At 44.1% G+C, this 13,245-nt stretch overlaps 1 protein-coding gene across 4 annotated transcripts in view; it reads left to right on the plus strand.

Moving 5' to 3' along the window:
• Positions 1–12,687, plus strand: part of lrrc56 (leucine rich repeat containing 56) — a 272,028-nt gene extending 259,341 nt beyond the window's left edge. For all 4 annotated transcript variants that reach the window (XM_059976253.1, XM_059976254.1, XM_059976255.1 and 1 more), the window contains one exon: positions 12,553–12,687. The gene's annotated coding sequence lies outside the window, so the exon portion shown is untranslated. The remainder of the gene's footprint in view (positions 1–12,552) is intronic.
• Positions 12,688–13,245: the final 558 nt, after the last annotated feature.

A 13,245-nucleotide genomic window follows, 5' to 3' on the forward strand; every position in this document is an offset into this window, starting at 1 on the left:
CCTCCACTTAACTACACATCCGATAACCTGGCCTCCAAAGTTGCCTGTGGCAATGAATTCCACAGATTTACCACCCTCTGGCTAAAAAAAATTCCTCCTCATCTCTATCTAAATGGACATCCCTCTATTTTGAGTCTGTGCCCCCTGGTCCTAAACTTCCCCACTATAGGAAGCATCCTTTCCACATTCACTCTATTTAGGCCATGCAACATTTGATAGGTTTCAATGAGTTCACCCCGCCCCCATTCTTCTGAACTCTAGTGAGTGCTGGCCCAGAGCCTGAGCCATCAAACACTCCTCGTGTATTAACCTTTTCATTCCCAAAATCATTTTCGTGAACCTCCTGTGAATCCTCTCCGCTGTCAGCGCATCCTTCTTTTGTTAAGGGGCCCAAAAACTGCTCACAATATTCCAAGTGAGGCCTCACCAGTACCTAATAAAGCCTCAGCATTACACTATCGCTTTTATATTCTAGTGTTCTTAAAATGAATGCTAACATTGCATGTGACTTTCCTACTACCACTTCAATTTAACCTTTAGAGAATCCTGCATGAGGACTCCCAATTCTCTCTGCAACTTGGATTTTTGAATTTTCTTATTGCTTAGAAAATAGTCTAGGTTTTTACTCTTTCTACCAAAATGCATGATCATACACTTCCTGACTCTGTATTCCTCTGCCACTTCTTTGCCCACTCTCTTAATCTAATTCCTTCTGCAGCTTCCTCACCACTACCTGCCTCTCCACCTATCTTCATATTATCCACAAACCTGGCCACAAAGCCATTAATTCCATCATCCAAATCATTAACATATAACGTAAAGAGATGCAGTCCCAACACAGATCCCTGTGGAACACCACTTGTCCCAGACAGCCAACCAGAAAAGGCTCCCTTTATACCCACTCTTTGCCTTCTGCCAATCAGCCAATCCCGTATCCATGCTCATATCCTTCCTGTAATACCATGGGCTCTTAACTTGTTAAGCAGCATCATGTATGGCCTTGTCAAAGGCATTGGAAATGCTGTGTACTTGGAAACCCAAGTACACAACATCCTCCTTTGCCTATCCTGCTTGTTATTTCCTTAAAGAATTCCAACAGATTTGTTGGAAAAGTTTTCCCTTATGGAAGCCATGCTGCCTTTGGCGTATTTTATTGTGTACCTCCAGGCTCCGGGACAGCTTCGTCTACCAGACCGCTTAATTCATGCTGACACAATTGTATTACAATGTTATATTGACGATCCTGTTGTACATAATATTTATTATAAATTACTATAAATTGCACATTTAGACAGAGACGCAACGTAAAGATTTTTACTCCTCATGTATGAAGGATGTAAGTAATAAGGTCAATTCAATTCAATTCAAGTACCCTGAGACTTCATCCTTAACAGTCAACACCAATGTCTTCCCAACCATTGAGGTTAGGCTAACCAGCTTATATTTCCCTTTCGTGAAGAGTGGAGTGACATTTGCAATTTTCCAGTCTTCTGGAACCATGTAAGAATCTAACGATTCTTGAATGATCATTAGTAATAACTTCACAATCTCTTCAGCTACCTCTTTTGGAACCCTGAGTTGTAGTGCATCTGGTCCAGGTGACATATCTACCTTCATCCCTTTTGGTTTCCCAAGCCCCTTCTCCCCAGTAATAGCAACTGCACTCACTTCTGCCCCCAACACACTTGAACTTCTGGCATACTGCTAGTGTCTTCAACAGTGAAGACGGATCCAAAATACTTATTTTTTTCATTCACCATTTCCTTGTCCCCCATTACTATCTCTCCAGTATAATTTTCTAGCAGTCCGATATCTACTCTTGCCTCTCTTTCACTCTTTATATTTCTGAACTTTTGGTATCCCCTTTGATGTTATTGGCTAGTATACATTCATATTTCATCTTCTCCCTCTATATGACTTTTTAGTTGCCTTCTGTTGATTTTAAAAACTTCCCATCTTCTAACTTCTCACTAATTTTTGCTCTGTTATGTGCCCTCGCTTTGGGTTGAGCTTAGATGGGAAACTTGGTCGGCAGTGTATCAGTTGAGCCAAAGGGCAGACTTTGGTTCTGTATAACTCACAAGGAGTTAGGAGGGTTAGGAGGGGTTAGGAGGGCCTGAGTTAAGATGATGGTAGTGTAAAAGTTAGAGTGACACTGTTACCACTTGTGGCATTGAAATTCAATTCCAGCATCCTCTGTAAACAAGTTTGTACATTCCTTCCCTTTGTGTGCATGTTTCCTCCGGGTGCTCCAGTTTCCTCCCACGGTCCAAAGACATACCAGTTAATCAGTTAATTGGTCATTGTAAACTTGTCCCATGATTAGGCTAGGATCAAAATTAGGGGATTGTTGGGCAGAATGACTCAAAGAGCTAGAAAGGCCTGCTCCGTGCTGTATCCCAATAAATAATGCTGATGATCTGAAGGTCTGTGTTCTTTGGGGCGATGGAAACTGAAGGGTGTATAAAATTATGAGAACCGTTGATAGGATAGACAGTGAGTATCATGCTAACCCATTGGTTTAAACTGAGACAGAGAATATTTGAATGTGATTGGAGGGGTATATTGTTCACTATGCAGTAGTCAGTATGTGGAATGAGCTGTCAGAGGAGGTGCTGGAGGCAGGAACAGCAACAACGTTGGACAATCTCTGATTGATCAGGGCACAGAGGGATGTGGGATTCATTCAAGCAAGTTGGATTAGTGTCAATGAGCTTGATGTTCAGCATAGATATGGTGGGCCGAAGGGCCTGATGCAGTGTTCTATGTCAATGTTGGCTGCTCATTCAGAATCAGGTTTATGATCACTGACATGATGTAACCTTTATTGTTTTGTAGCAACAGGACCATGCAAGTTTTAAAATTTATGAGAGGCCTGGATGGGGTTTACAGTCAGAATCTCTTTCTTCAAAGGTAGGGTTGTCAAACATAAGTTGGAATCAAGACCAACAGCATGAACCAAATTGCCTATCCATTGCTTGTTCTATTCTCCTTCTTAAGCCTATTACCAGCTCACCAGAGTCCTCTATCCTGGGCCAATTGAAGATTGAATGAACCCTGTGGGTTCTGATTTCACCACATGACTCCATATACCTTCCAGGCAAAGATCCTTTCTCTCCCAAGGATGAGATCTTTGGAGCTTCTGTTTGTGTTTCTTTAGGTCTGAGTCTTTACAGGATGGGGTTGCTAATGGCATATTCAACCCTCCTCCTTTCACAGCCGGGTTTGGGACTGTCCATGGGGAGTTCATACCCGTTCCTCCTCCTTTCACAGCCTGGTTTGGGACTGTCCATGGGGAGTTCATACCCAACCTTCCTCCTTTCACAGCCGGATTTGGGACTGTCCATGGGGAGTTCATACCCGTTCCTCCTCCTTTCACAGCCGGGTTTGGGACCGTCCATGGGGAGTTCATACCCAACCCTCCTCCTTTCACAGCTGGGTTTGGGACTGCCCATGGGGAGTTCATACCCGTTCCTCCTCCTTTCACATCCGGGTTTGGGACTGTCAATGGGGAGTTCATACCCAACCCTCCTCCTTTCACAGCCGGGTTTGGGACTGTCCATGGGGAGTTCATACCCATTCCTCCTCCTTTCACAGCCGGGTTTAGGACTGTCCATGGGGAGTTCATACCCGTTCCTCCTCCTTTCACAGCCGGGTTTGGGACTGTCAATGGGGAGTTCATACCCCACCCTCCTCCTTTCACAGCCAGGTTTGGGACTGTCCATGGGGAGTTCATACCCGTTCCTCCTCCTTTCACAGCCGGGTTTGGGACTGTCCATGGGGAGTTCATACCCGTTCCTCCTCCTTTCACAGCCGGGTTTGGGACTGTCCATGGGGAGTTCATACCCATTCCTCCTCCTTTCACAGCCGGGTTTAGGACTGTCCATGGGGAGTTCATACCCGCTCCTCCTCCTTTCACAACCGGGTTTGGGTCTGTCCATGGGGAGTTCATACCCGCTCCTCCTCCTTTCACAGCCGGGTTTGGGACTGTCCATGGGGAGTTCATACCCGTTCCTCCTCCTTTAACAGCCGGGTTTGGGGCTGTCCATGGGGAGTTCATACCCAACCCTCCTCCTTTAACAGCAGGGTTTGGGACTGTCCATGGGGAGTTCATACCCAACCCTCCTCCTTTCACAGCCGGGTTTGGGACTGTCCATGGGGAGTTCATACCCAACCCTCCTCCTTTCACAGCCGGGTTTGGGACTGTCCATGGGAAGTTCATACCCGTTCCTCCTCCTTTCACAGCCGGGTTTGGGACAGTCCTTGGGGAGTTCATACCCAACCCTCCTCCTTTCACAGCCGGGTTTGGGACTGTCCATGGGGAGTTCATACCCGTTCCTCCTCCTTTCACAGCCGGGTTTGGGACTGTCCATGGGGAGTTCATACCCAACCCTCCTCCTTTCACAGCCGGGTTTGGGACTGTCCATGGGGAGTTCATACCCGTTCCTCCTCCTTTCACAGCCGGGTTTGGGACTGTCCATGGGGAGTTCATACCCAACCCTCCTCCTTTCACAGCCGGGTTTGGGACTGTCCATGGGGAGTTCATACCCGTTCCTCCTCCTTTCACAGCCGGGTTTGGGACTGTCCATGGGGAGTTCATACCCGTTCCTCCTCCTTTCACAGCCGGGTTTGGGACTGTCCATGGGGAGTTCATACCCAACCCTCCTCCTTTCACAGCCGGGTTTGGGACTGTCCATGGGGAGTTCATACCCGTTCCTCCTCCTTTCACAGCCGGGTTTGGGACTGTCCATGCGGAGTTCATATTCAACCCTCCTCCTTTCACATCCGGGTTTGGGACTGTCCATGGGGAGTTCATACCCGTTCCTCCTCCTTTCACAGCCGGGTTTGGGACTGTCCATGGGGAGTTCATACCCAACCCTCCTCCTTTCACAGCCGGGTTTGGGACTGTCCATGGGGAGTTCATACCCGTTCCTCTTGCTTTCACAGCCGGGTTTGGGACTGTCCATGGGGAGTTCATACCCAACCCTCCTCCTTTCACAGCCGGGTTTGGGACTGTCCATGGGGAGTTCATACCCGTTCCTCCTCCTTTCACAGCCGGGTTTGGGACAGTTCATGCTGGAGTTACTGTTACTCTATGTTCTATGTAAAATTTGGAGGAGTGATGAATGCTTTGGAGTTTTTCAAAGAGCTAAGTTAATGGATATATGAAGGTAGGGCAGTAGATAGAACATGGACACTACAGCACAGGAACAGGCCCTTCAACCTACGATATTGTGGAGAAACCAGTGAGCAATTAATCCCTCCATTTTCCTCCCATTCGACTTGATGAGCCACTGTACAATTCTAGCTCTGTTTTAAATGTACCATTGGACTAGATTTTATTGAATTCTTTAATGTGAAAAAAAATCAAGTGGCTTCAGAAATATTTTACAATAAATGCCCATGTCTGGGGATAAATTGTTTCTATATATTCCACCCTTCGTATATTTAAGTCCACCTCAGACTAATGTCTAGGCATTAGCAAGCAGTTTAAATGCCATCATTCTTGCCGATAATCGAATGACTCACCCCATTATTTGGGAAATTACTTGTTCTGTAATCAGAGTGAAGTCATGATTTAATTCTGTACAGCCGAGCTGAACATGGTTAAAAACAAGATCCTGGCTTGGTTGTGGCACAAAGCCTTTACCAAAGGGTGAGTGGATGACATCGCTGTGTGTTCCAGATGTGTCAGTGACCCCTGCCCCTCCATGACCTGCAGAGAAATCCATCTCTCTGCTCTCCATGCCTCATCTTACTAACACACCCCTTCACAATACGCATTTCTCCCCCAATGCCGACCTTTTCCTTTGCTCCACAGATGCTGTTTGTTGTTCAGCCTCTAGTTCTAGTTTTGTGATTAAATTTGGTAATAGCACATCAACATGGCGTGTCGCAGGAAAGCAGCAACCATTATCAAAACCCACTATCCAGGCCATGCTGTCTGCTCGCTGCTGCCATCGAGAAGGTATTAGAGGCTTAGATTCCACAAACAGTTACTACACCACGACCATCAGGGTCATGAACCAGAGAGGATAACTTCACTCACTTCAACTCTGAACTGATTCAACAACCTCACAAACTCACTTGCAAGGGGTTCTGCAATTAATTTTTAACTTCGTTTTAACTTTTTTTTCTTTTTGTATTTTGCACAAATTATTGTCTTTTGCACATTGGTTGTTTGCTTGTCTTGTTATATACATTGATTCTATGGTGGTTCTTTGTATTCACTGTAAATGCCTGCAAGAAAATGAATCTCAGGTTGTGTATGGTGACATTTCTGCACTTTGATAATAAATTTACTTTACCACAATATCTGGGTAGATGTGACAAGAAACCAGGCCCGGTGATTGTACAGTGAGCACTCAGCTGCCTCTGCATTCTGAGCGTACTGCCCATACTGAATCCTTCCATCTCTCCCTGCACACATTTCTCCTCAATACCTGGGTCTTCTGCCCTGATGTCCTGTAGATCTGTCACTTGTCTGCCCTATAAATACATCTTCTGCACTAGAAATGCAACATGAACCGGTATGTAGTTCATTAACACAAAACATGTTCTATATTCTTTAGAGGACCTGAGCATGGGGAAAGGTTGAATAGATTAGGACTTTATTCCCAAGAACATTAGACAAAGAGGGGAGTTTTGATAGCGGGTTATACATAGGGTAAATGCAAGCAGACTTTTCCCACTGAGTTTGGGTGGGACTACAACGAGAGGTCATGGGGGCATGAGGAGGAATTTCATTCAAAGGGTGACGAGAGTGTGGAATGAGTTACCAGCAGGCTCAGTTTAAACATTGAGATATTTTGCTGGGTACATGATGGGAGAGGTATGGAAGGCTATGGTTCAGGTACAGGTTGGTGGGATTGACAGATTAATGGTTTGACACAGAATATATGGGCCAAAGGGCCTGTTCCTGGCTGTAGTATTCTGTGACTGCACACACTTCTGCTCACAATGTTGTTTTGACCTTTTAACCTGCTCCAAGATCAATCTTAACCCTTCCTTCATACATATAAGGAAAAGTAAAGTCTGACGTAGTATTTCAGTGGAATAAAATAAATTACAGTGGTATGAGAGAGGAGTTGGCCAAAGTAAATTGGATGGAGGTGCTGGCAGGGATGTCTGCAGAGCAGCAATGAGTTTCTGGGAAAAATGAGGAAGCTGCAGGATTCCTCCTTCCCCTCCCCCACCCCTTGATCTTTCCTCTGATTGGTTTTTCATCCTCCCCCCACCTTCTTTATAGGGCCCCTGCCCCCTCCTTCTTCAGTCCTGACCACACAACCACACAACAATCACAGCACGGAAACAGGCCATCTCGGCCCTCCTAGTCCGTGCCGAACTCTTAATCTCACCTAGTCCCACCTACCCGCACTCAGCCCATAACCCTCCACTCCTTTCCTGTCCATATACCTATCCAATTTTACCTTAAATGACACAACTGAACTAGCCTCTACTACTTCCACAGGTTCCACACAGCTATCACTCTGAGTAAAGAAATACCCCCTCGTGTTTCCCTTAAACTTCTGCCTCCTAACTCTCAAATCATGTCCTCTCGTTTGAATCTCCCCTACTCTCAATGGAAACAGCCTATTCACGTCAACTCTATCTATCCCTCTCAAAATTTTAAATACCTCGATCAAATCCCCCCTCAACCTTCTACGCTCCAATGAATAGAGACCTAACTTGTTCAACCTTTCTCTGTAACTTAAGTGCTGAAACCCAGGTAACATCCTAGTAAATCGTCTCTGCACTCTCTCTAATTTATTGATATCTTTCCTATAATTCGGTGACCAGAACTCCACACAATATTCCAAATTTGGCCTTACCAATGCCTTGTACAATTTTAACATTACATCCCAACTTCTGTACTCAATGCTTTGATTTATAAAGGCCAGTGTTCCAAAAGCCTTCTTCACCACCCTATCTACAAGAGACTCCACCTTCAAGGAACTATGCACTGTTATTCCTAGATCTCTCTGTTCCTCTGCATTCCTCAATGCCCTACCATTTACCCTGTATGTTCTATTTGGATTATTCCTGCCAAAATGTAGAACCTCATACTTCTCAGCATTAAATTCCATCTGCCAACGTTCAGCCCATTCTTCTAACCAGCATAAATCTCCCTGCAAGCTTTGAAAACCCACCTCATTATCCACAACACCTCCTACCTTAGTATCATCGGCATACTTACTAATCCAATTTACCACCCCATCATCCAGATCATTTATGTATATCACAAACAACATTGGGCCCAAAACAGATCCCTGAGGCACCCCGCTAGTCACCGGCCTCCATCCCGATAAACAATTATCCACCACTACTCTCTGGCATCTCCCATCTAGCCACTGTTGAATCCATTTTATTACTCCAGCATTAATACCTAACGACTGAACCTTCTTAACTAACCTTCCATGTGGAACTTTGTCAAAGGCTTTGCTAAAGTCCATATAGACTACATCCACTGCCTTACCCTCGTCAACATTCCTCGTAACTTCTTCAAAAAATTCAATAAGGTTTGTCAAACATGACCTTCCACGCACAAATCCATGCTGGCTACTCCTAATCAGATCCTGTCTATCCAGATAATTATTAATACTATCTCTAAGAATACTTTCCATTAATTTACCCACCACTGATGTCAAACTGACAGGTCTATAATTGCTAGGCTTACTTCTAGAACCCTTTTTAAACAATGGAACCACATGAGCAATACGCCAATCCTCCGGCACAATCCCTGTTTCTAATGACATCTTAAAGATCTCCGTCAGAGCTCTTGCTATTTCTACACAAACTTCCCTCAAGGTCCTGGGGAATATCCTGTCAGGATCTGGAGATTTATCCACTTATAAATTTCTTAAAAGCGCCAGTACTTCCACCCTTTAATTGTCATAGGTTCCATAACTTCCTTACTTGTTTCCCACACCTTACACAATTCAATATCCTTCTCCTTAGTGAATACAGAAGAGAAGAAATCATTCAAAATCTCTCCCATCTCCCTCGGCTCCACACATAGCTGACCACTCTGATTCTCTAAGGGGCCAATTTTATCCCTCACTATCCTCTTGCTTTTAATATAACTGTAGAAACCTTTCGGATTTATTTTCACCTTATTTGCCAAACCAACCTCGTATCTTCTTTTAGCTTTTCTAATCTCTTTCTTAAGATTCCTTTTACATTCTTTATATTCCTCGAGCAATTCCTTTACTCCATGCTGCCTATATCTATTGTAGACATCCCTCTTTTTCCAAACCAAATTTCTAATATCCCTTGAAAACCATGGTGCTTTCAAACCTTTAACCTTTCCTTTCAACCTAACAGGAACATAAAGATTCTGTACCCTCATAATTTCACCCTTAAATGACCTCCATTTCTCTATTACATCCTTCCCATAAAACAACTTGACCCAATCCACTCTCTCTAAATCCCTTCGCATCTCCTCAAAGTTAGCCTTTCTCCAATCAAAAATCTCAACTCTAGGTCCTGTCCTGTCCTTCTCCGTAATTATATTGAAGCTAATGCTATTGTGATCACTGGACCTGAAATGCTCCCCAACACATACATCTGTCAGCTGACCTATCGCATTCCCTAACAGGAGATCCAACACTGCCCCATCTCTAGTCGGTACTTCTATGTATTGTTGCAAAAAACTATCCTGCACACATTTCACAAACTCTAAACCATCCAGCCCTTTTACAGAATGAGCTTCCCAGTCTACGAGTGGAAAATTAAAATCTCCTACAATCACCACCTTGTGTTTACTATAAACATCTGCTATCTCCTTACACCTTTGCTCTTCCAACTCATGCTCCCCATTAGGTGGCCTATAATACACTCCTATCAGTGTTACTACACCTTTCCCATTCCTCAATTCCACCCAAATAGCCTCCCTAGAGGAGCTCTCTAATCTATCCTTCCAAAGCACCGCCATAAGATTTTCTCGGACAAGCAATGCAACACCTCCTCCTCTGGCCCCTCCTACCCTATCTGATGAAGGGTCTCTGCCCAAAACATTGACTGCTCATTTCAACGGATGCTGCCCGACCTGCTGAGTTCATCCAGCTTGATTTTATGTGTTGATTTGACCACAGCATCGGCCGTGTACTTCGTTTTTACTCAAATGGCAAAATTGTACAACTGTGGCTGACGAGATATCAAAGGTTATGTAAAAGCAAAAGAGAGGGCATACAACAAACCAAATATTAGCTGCAAGATAAAGGATTTGGAAGCTTTTAAAAACACAGAAAGCAACCAAAAGAATCATTGGGAGGGAAACGATGAAATGTGGAAGCAAACTAGCAAACAATATCAAGGTGGACAGAAAAAGCTTTTTCGAGTATTTAAAAAATAAAAGAGAAATGAGAATGGATATAGGACTGCTAGAAAATGAGGCCAGAGAAATAATAACGGGACAAGGGGATGGCAGATGAACTAAATAAATATTTTGCATCAGACTTCACTGTGGAAGACACTAGCAGTGTGTCAGATGTTGAAGGGTGTGAGGGAAGAGAAGTGAGTGCAGTTACTATTACAAGGGAGAAGGTGCTCAAAAAGCTGAAAGACCCAAGGGTACATAAGTCACTCGGACCAGATGAACTGCATTCTAGGGTTCTGAAAAAGGTAGCAGTAGAGATTGTGGAGGTATTAGTAATGATCTTTCGAAAATTATTGGACTCTGGCACGGTGCCAGAAGACTGGAAAATTGCAAACATCACTCCACTTTTTAAGAAAGGAGGGAGGCCGCAGAAAGAAAATCATAGACCAGTTAGTCTGACTTCAGTGCTTGGGAAGATGTTGGAGTCAATTGTTAAGGATGAGGTTATGGAGTACTTGGCGACACAGGACAAGATAGGACAAAACCAGCATGGTTTTCTTCAGGGACAATCTTGCCTGGTGAACCTGCTGGAATTATTTGAGGAGGTTACAAGTAGGATAGATAAAGGGGATGCAGTGGATGTTGTATATTTGGATTTTCAGAAGGCCTTTGATAAGGTGCCATGCACAAGACTGCTTACCAGTTTAAGAGCCCATGGGATAATGGGAAAGGTACTGGCATGGTTAGAGAATTGGCTGATAAGTAGGAGGCAGTGAGTGGGAATGAAAAGGTTCTTTGGTTGGCTGCCAGTAACTAATGGTGTTCTGCGGTTTTGGGACTGCTTTTTATGCTGCAGATCAATGATTTGGATGATGGAATAGATAGCTTTGTTGAGAAGTTTTGCAGATGATATGAAGACTGGCAGAGGGGCAGGTAGTGTTGTGAAAACAGATAGTCTGCAGAAGGATATAGACAGGTTAGGAGAATGGGCAAGAAAGTGACAAATGAAATACAGTGTTGAAAAATGCATGGTCATGCACTCTGGGAGAAGAGATAAATGTGCAGACTATTTTCTAAATGGGGAGAAAGTCCAAAAATCTGAGATGCAAATGGACTTAAGAGTCCTCGTGCAGAACACCCAAAAGGTTAACTTGCAGACTGAGTCAGTGGTGAGGAAGGCAAATGCATTATTAGCATTCACTTCAAGAGGTCTAGAATATAAGAGTATGGATATGATGCTGAGGCTTTAGAAAGCACTGGTGAGCCTCACTTTGAGTATTGAGAACAGTTTTAGGCTCCTTATCTAAGAAAAGATGTGCTGGCATTGGAAGGGTTTCAGAGTAGGTTTACAAGAATGATTCCAGGAATAAAAGGGTTATCATATGAGGCACGTTTGATGGCTCTGGGTCTGTATGCCCTGGAATTTAGAAGGATGTGGGGGGATTTCATTTAAACCTTTCAAATACTATAAGGTCTAGACAGAGTAGATGTGGAAAGGATGTTTCCCATGGTGGAGAGTCCAGGACAAAAGGGCACCACCTCAGGATAGGTGAGTATCCATTTAAAACAGATGCAGAGAAATTTCATTTGCCAGAGGTTGGTGAATTTCTGGAATTTTTTACCACAGGCAGCTGTGGAGGTCAGGTCATTAGGTATATTTAATACAAGAGCAGAATTAGGCCATTCAGCCCATTGAGTCTGCTCCACTATTTCATCATGGCTGATCCTGGATCGCACTCAACCCCATACACCTGCCTTCTCTCCATATCCTCTGACGTCCTGACCAATCGTATAAGACAGACATTGATAAGTTCTTGATTGGCCATGTCATCAAAGGTTACAAGGAGAAAGCTGAGGAATGAGGCTGAAGAGGAGGAAAAAAGATCAGCCGGACTGAATGGCAGAACTGTCTCAATGGGCCAAATGGCCTAATTCTGCTTCTGTGTCTTATAGTCTTGTATCTTCCATTTTTTTCTATCCATGTGCTAATCTAAGTGTCACCTAAATGTCCCTATTGTATCTGCCTCTACCACCACCCCTGGCAAAGCGTTCCATGTACCCATCACTCTCTGTAAAATAATACCTAGCTCCAACATTGCTCCCCATACACTTTAAAATTACGCTCCCTTCGATTAGCCATTCCACCTTGGCTAAAACTGACACTCAATCTTATGTCATTGTCATCAATGCATGTGTGACCTTGAACTACAATTCACTTACAACTTTTTTTATAGGACTGGCAATCTGCTCCTGTCGATCTGAAGTGATGCCGTTCATTTCAGCTGGGTTGTAACTGAAGCACACAGAGGAGGTGAAGATCACAGTGATGGTATCTCTCCCAAGCCCTTTCAATGGAACAGAGCCAGTGCCTACATGTATACCAGGCACCCACAATCTCTTTTGATATTTATGCTGGTTGTGGAGCCCAACAAATGTACAATCACATTACAGGCCTGCTGTGAAGATTTCCTGCTCTTTTCTAAGGGGATTTAGTGATGAACAGCACTTGAATTCCTGAAACATTATCTGTTACTGAGTGGATGTTCGTAGTTCTCAAGGTTCGACATGTTGTGCATTCAATATGCTCTTCTCCACACCACCATTGTAACCTGTGGTTACTTGAGCTACTGTGCCTTGTTATCAGTTTGAACCAGTCTGGCCATTCTCCTCTGACCTCTCTCATTAACAAGGCATTTTCATCCACAGAACTGCCGCTCACTGGATGTTCTTTGTATTTCATGACATTCTCTACAAACTCTGAGATTGTTGTGCATGAAAATCCCAGGAGATCAGCAGTTTCTGAGGTACCCAAACCACCTTGTCTGGCAACAACAACCATTCCATGGTCAAAGTCACTTCAAGCACATTTCTTCCCCATTCTGAAGTTTGGTCTGACCAACTGAACTTCTTAACCATGTCTGCATGAG

Source organism: Hypanus sabinus, chromosome 7, assembly GCF_030144855.1.
Source record: "Hypanus sabinus isolate sHypSab1 chromosome 7, sHypSab1.hap1, whole genome shotgun sequence".
Taxonomy (NCBI): domain Eukaryota; kingdom Metazoa; phylum Chordata; class Chondrichthyes; order Myliobatiformes; family Dasyatidae; genus Hypanus; species Hypanus sabinus.